This window comes from Vitis riparia, chromosome 1, assembly GCF_004353265.1.
Source record: "Vitis riparia cultivar Riparia Gloire de Montpellier isolate 1030 chromosome 1, EGFV_Vit.rip_1.0, whole genome shotgun sequence".
Classification (NCBI taxonomy): Eukaryota; Viridiplantae; Streptophyta; class Magnoliopsida; order Vitales; family Vitaceae; genus Vitis; species Vitis riparia.
Window position 1 is genome coordinate 22918002 of NC_048431.1, and position 7221 is coordinate 22925222.

The following is a 7221-nucleotide window of genomic DNA, read 5'->3' on the forward strand; positions in this document are numbered from 1 at the left end:
TCTAGTCTATCTCAATTAAGAAACTATATCACTATATTGATGGTAAAATCATCTATTCATATTTTAGCATTTCAAAATCATCCATTCATATTATATAATATGATAAATCATAATTTTTTTTTTTTAAAAAAAAGCATATATCTAAAAATATTATTTCTTAATTTATCTTAAATTATAGGTGTTTTTATAGATTATTTCTTAGAAATGTTAAAAATCATGTTTTATAATTTTGAAACCAAAATTACTAGAAAACCTTTTAAAAAAAAACCGATGGGTTAATTAACAAAAGAAAGATGGAACCAATTACTTGTAATCAAGTGGCCGACCTCATTCTCATTTTTGTTTTCATATTATTTTGTGCATTATAATTTTTCTATTAAGTATTGAAGTCATTTCACATTGGTTAGAGACAAAAAAAGGAGTTTCCTTATGCTATAAAACGAGCCCCTACTCTCTATATTATTAATCTTAAAAGAGGCTTTCATCCTTTTAAGAGGTTGTAAATTTGTCTCTATATTGATATTTTGGTTGTAATCATTTTATGAGGTTGTAATTTTGTTAGTATAGTTTGCCCATAGAAGTTTCTATATTAAGAGAAAAATTGTAATTTTGTCTCCATAATGGATTTTTTTTTGGTAAACATTGTAATATTGTCTTCAAAGTAGATATTCTTTTTATAAAACCATTATAATTATGAAGGAAACTCTACAAGATTTAAAAAAAAAAAAAAAGATTCATTATGAAAACAAAATTATAACTTTTCTTTTAATTAGAAGGAGAGAATATAAAAACCAATGTTTTAAAAACCGGACCAGACCGGCTGGTTCAACTGGTCCGACCATCGGTCGGTCACTGTTCCGGTCCGGTCAATTAGACCGAATTGGGATCTGTTACAGAATCATAATCTACCTTATTTATGTAGTTGACTTACCTTAGTTATGTATTGATTATAGGCTTGATTATAGGATGTAAATATAGGAGACTTACCTTAGATAGACTAGCATAGCATGTATAAATAGAGATGTTTCTGTTATGAATAAACACACAGCTTACATATTCTCTGCAGTTTACAGGATCGAACCGAGGTCGGACCGCTTGAATTGGTGGTCCAACCGGTGAACCAAACGAACCGATCGGTTCCCTGCAAACCGGCTAGTTCAATTGATTTTATTTTAAAAAAAAAAAAAAAAACAGCATCAAAACGACATCGTTTTAGAGTCCTAAGCCTACAACCTCCAAAGTTTTTAATAAAGTATTTTTTAAAGATGAATAGTGTAGAGGATGTAGGCCTCCTTTTTTTACCATAAGAAAGTTTTTCCCTTGGTCTCTTAACTGATGTGAGATGACTTAGCATTTTCTACTTATACTATGACTGTCTAAACAAAATTTTGTCATTTCCTACTAGACCCACACTTCCAAGAAGGAGATTTCTAACTCTTAGTTATTTTTTCAAGCCCATAAATTATCCCTAATTATGGTGTGCAAAAATGCTTGGAAGATTGAAATCCAAATAATATTAGTGAGGGTAGGTTGATTGTCAAATGGTGAAAATAAAAGGATTAATTAATTAAATGGGATGAAAATATCTTAAATTTGTAAAACTAACCTTTTCTATTTTTTAATTTAAAGATTAACTTATCTTTTACATAAATCCCCTTAACATTTTCATTATTTACATATGTATTTTTTTTAAAAAAAGTTATTTTTATAAGAAAAAAATGAGGACATTTTCATCCAAAATAAATATTTTTTAGATTAAAAAAGGTGAAGGATTAGTTTTTCAAAGATGAATGATTTCATCCCTTTTAATTGATCATCCGAAAATAAATCCTCTACAAATAAAGAATTTAACTAAATACACAAGCAATACAACTTTAATGGCAATTTAAACTTTGTTTCTTTTGGAGAACATGACTCCAATTCTTTAAATGTCTCTTTTCCTTCAACCAGACTCTCGAGATTGATATCAAAGATCATATGAGAAATGATGTATTTTAGCAGCCACATTTCTCACTCTAGCTAACCACATATTTGACTTCATTAATTGTGAAGTCAAGGACCAACAATAGGCTTATTACCAGCAATCCAAAGCCATTGGGCTTTTTTTTTTTTTTTTTTTTCCCTTTTACCCTTTTGGAAGGTAATTTTAGGCTGTGATCGAACCACCTCCTAAAGTAATTAGAAGGGCTGCTTGGCCCCATTTTGAACTTCATTGTTAAAGGTTAATGGGCTGGCTGGTCTGGTTGAACTTGAGCTCTTTTTGTTGGGAAGCTTGGGATTTCAAAATTCAATAAGCCAGGTAATGAATATTTAGAGTACATGAAATTAAAAGCTATATTTTAAGCCAAATAAAAATTTAGAGTTCATCTGTTGGCCCTTGTTTATTGGCTCTTTGAAATTAAAAGCTATATTTTAAGCCAAATAAAATTTTTTGGATCCATTTGAATTTTATTGAAAGAGTCTTTCGCTAAGGAAGAGTTTAGTTTGGAAATAAAGAAAAATTTTAATATACATGGATTGTCGTTTCATATTTAATTTTTGATATTTTTGTCTATGTTTTTCCTCCTCTTTGTTTTTCTTAGATTTAGGTAAGACCTTAAATATATAATAAGATAATTAAATAAATAATAATAATAATAATCATACTATATAAAAAAAAAGTTTTTTTCGTATTAAAAGGAAGTTTTTTGTCATGATAGAAATAAAAATAATTCAAAATAAGAGTTAATTCAATTTATGAAAAAAAGAAATCAAGTAACTTTTACAAAATAGTTTTACTGGATTTAATTTATTATTTCGATCGTGGAATATGATAAAGAAATAACAAAACTTGTTACGAAAGTATTCATATTAACAAATTAGACTTCAATTATAAGTAAATTCACTTCTTTTTAATTATGATACACAACTTTTCACTTAACTCCTCGATAAATGAAGATTCTATGAGCGATAAATTCAATATACAATCATCATTCTAGTCAAATTTCATGTATTTAATTTAAATTAAGATCGCCACAACATTAGTTGTACTCCTTTTACATTTTGAGAAAAACTTCATAATAATTAGGTTTATATTACTAGCATATATAAAGATTTTGGACAATTATCATTAGTTTTATCTTAATAAAACTTGTAAAATACCATTGTTGTTTTGAAGTCGTACTTTTCTTTATTGGATTTTGTATCATATTTTTCATAAGAAACCATGATTATTTAATTAAGAAACCATTAGACTAATATGGAAAATTCTTAATGGCTTAGTTGGTGGGATTGTGTAGTGCCTTACACAAGGGATATGCACCATTAATGACCACCCATGATCCACCAAATTGAACATTTTTTGGATGCGGATAAATACAAACTATATCCTATTTTGAATGGTGTGGGGAGCAAGCACAAAGGCTATGTTTTAGACTCTAAATAAATGGGGGTCAACGCTTTTTAGGAATGACCGACCCCCTAATCCATCTCCTTAGGGACATTGCGACAATATGTTCCCTATATGCCTCAGTAGCATACCTTATTCTTCAAATAGGAAGTTGAAGTGGATTTTTAATTCATTCATGGTTAAGAATAAAATAATAGATCAATTCTAATAAAATAGATAGTGGCATACTGCATGGAATTTAAAAACATATGTGCCGAAATGTTTCCATAAAAAATTATTATAGTTTTACTGTCTTTTTAAGTGATATGGTGGATAAATAAAAATATATATTTAAGATTTTGTTTTACATGCTTCCCTTGTTTCTCAAACCAAGATTTGCCACCCAGTAAAATTGATTAAAAAAATATGATAAAAGGGTATGAAATCCAACAATCCTTAATTTTTTCCTTGTTTTCCCTTACAAAGATTGATACAATGGAGAACCCTTATAAACCATTGAATTTTCTCTCAGAAGGCAAAAGAGATAATATATATATATAGTTGTGAAATTCCAAAGGAAGGTGGAGTGAGAATGAGATTGGGAATTGTGGTTGTTTTTGTTGTTGTGGGGTTGGCACTGTTGGATCCATGTACTGAGCCTGCATGCACTGAAGCTTGTAAGAAAGCCCTAGGAAGCAAGTTCTTGAGTGCCTCTTGCTACCATGGGGCTGGACTTTGTATGTGCTTTGGCTGACAAAATACAAGAAATTGGTGGAAATTTTCTTTTGTCTGTATTTTGGCCTTTTGGGTTGAAAAGAAGGTCCTCTTATATGCTATAATAGATAAGGTCTTGTATAGTCTCATGGATTCTTGCCTCTTATTTTGTTCTATTTTATTTTCTTTTTCAACAATATCAAATATGGATGATGGTCATTAAGTTGGAGGAATTCTTCTTATAGACCATTAATTTTGATATGAAAAGTTTAGTTGATTAAGCTTTCAACTGATAATGTAGATTAAACGTCTACAAGCAATTTGATTAAACTCATGACTTTAAAAATTATTTACAAGATTAAGAAAATTTTATACTGTTAAAAACTTTTTCTTTTATCCGATATAACAATCGCCCTATGAAGATCCAATCACAATCATGTAATTATTGTCCTCATTAAGTCCAAAGGATTTTCACGGCTTTAAAACATGTTTACAAAGTTAAAAAGAACTCATACATATATAGTATCATAAACTTTTTTTCTATCCAATATGGATATCACAATTAAGGAAAAAAACTATTAAAAAAAATGATTTGGTACTATGAAAAATAATAAAGAAAATTATATATAATTAAAATTAATTAAAAACTTATATATATTTCAATTATTTGATCTTTATGTAAAAGGTTTGAAATAAGTTAAATGAATTTGAAATGACATAAAAAAATAATTTATTAATTTTAAAATTATGTTTTATTTTCCTTTAACTTTTTATTTTACTTTTCCTCTTTTTTATTTTCCTTACATTTTCCCTTAAATTCTTCTTAAACCAACATAACCTTAAACTTTATTTCTTCTAGGGTACGTGGATCCAATTATCCTAACAGTTATATTCCTCAGCCATGACTCCCGGGATTGATATAAAAAACCATATGAAAAATGATGTATTTCGGGATATTACATTTTTCACTTCAATTGCATTTGACTTCATTGGGCTCTTACCATCTAATCGAAAGCCCACTGGGCTCTTTTTTCTTTTGGCCCTTTTGGAAGGTTATTTTGGGCTCTAGTCTTACTTATTACTAGGGCTATTACCAGGGTTGTTTGGTCTCATTTTGAGCCAGATTGTTGGAGGTTGGAATGGGCTGGGCTTGAGTTAATCTGGTAGGAGTGTTGGTTTGAAAAACGTATTTTCAGTATTCATTTTCTATTCTTTTTTTGAAAGTGTATTTGATTAAAAAAAAAAAAGTGGAAATTATTTTTTAAACATAAAATCTAAAAAAAATTAAACTCAATTCCCTTATGGGATATGTATGACCTTCCATCCAACCCCCAAAGAAGGTAAGATTCCATATTAGTGATAAATTGAAAGCCATCATTCAGGTCAATTTTCATATCTTTAATTTAGATTAAAATTGCCACCAACATGATTAATGGTACTCCTATTAAATCTCAAAAAATAAAATAAGGAGTTCTTCATTATAATTAGGTTGACATTCATTCATATATCCACTACATTCAGCCTACTTCATGGCTAACTTATTCAAAGAATTTGGACCAACCACGTCAAAGTGCTTCTCTCTAAAGACCTCTACCATGTGAATTTGGACCATTCTTTACTAATTCTTGAAAATATTTTTGTTGCAAGGTGTTTTCATCAAGTAATTTTATAATTTTAATTTGTTATATATAAATACCCTTAACATTTTTGTTGGTAGTATTTTTAAATTACGAACTCGAAGAATATTTTAAATGATTCTTTAAATATTTTTAAAACTATATCAAACTTTTAATTATTATTTAAAAAAAAAAAAAAAAACACCTTCAAATATTTATTTAACCATGTTGATGAAGGTGGGAAATTGCTAAATGGGTTGGTTGGTGGGATAGTGTGGTGGCTTGCATAAGGGATAAGGCACCATTTGATGGGCTACCCATGATCCACCAAATTGAACCTTTTTGAATTTGGATAGTTGCAAACCATATTCTATTTTGAATGGTGTGGGGAACAATCACAACTGGTGTGTTCAAGCCCCTTAATAAATGGAGCAACACTTTTTGTAGAAATGGCCAACTCCCTACCACCATCTCCTTAGGGACATTATGACATTATGTCCCCTATGTGCCTCAATGGCATACCTTTTTCTTCAAGTTAAACAAATGGGTAGCCCTAGATCTAGGCAATGGAAGTTGAAATGGTTTTAATTATATACTATGGTACCCCTAAATCAAGGCAATGGGAGGTTGAGGTGGATTTATAATTTACTCATCATTAAGGAAAGATTAATACGTAAACTTCTTTCTAACATGCCTCACAGTACTACAAATAAATAAATAAAACCATTCCATCGAATAATTAAAATTAGAACATGTGATTTTTGTAACAAAATTTTAGAATAATTCTTTTTGAAAAATCTTAGGAACTTTTTTCCATCTTAAATGGCATGTGGTGATTGAATCAAAAATATTTTTTTAAGATTTTTTTTTTCATTTATTCCTCTAACAACTAAATGTATTTAAAAAAATTGAGGTAAAAATTTATGAAAATGAATGTTAAACATGAATCAAATTTATACTTTTTTGTATATGATATTTTAAATTTATGTCAAATTTTATGATTTAAAAAATAAAAAAATAAAACATGTATCTAAACAAAAACTAAGGCCTCATTTGATAATTGTTTTCGAAAATAATTCTGAAAAGTAATTTTTAAAAAATTATTGATTTTTATTAAATAAAAGTTTATTTGAAAACTTGAAATGTTTTTAACTTATTTTTAATATTTTCAAATATGTTTTGTAAATAATTTTTATATTTAGTACTTTATTTTTAATCCTTCTACATTATTGTATAATTATTTGTAAAATAATATTCAAAAAATAAGTGAAAATAACTAAAAATAATTAAACTATATTATCTGAAAACTATTTATTTTCTATTTTTAAGAATTAAAAATAAAAAATTATTTTCTTTTTCTTGCTTTTATGTTTTGACGAATAAAAAACAATTTTTAAAAATAATTGCAAACAAACCCTACTTGGTGAAAAAAATAACATTACTCTTAGATTTCATATTAATGATAAAACAAAGAGATGACAAAATGTGTAACATCTTAAGATGTTTAGAAATTTAAAATATATA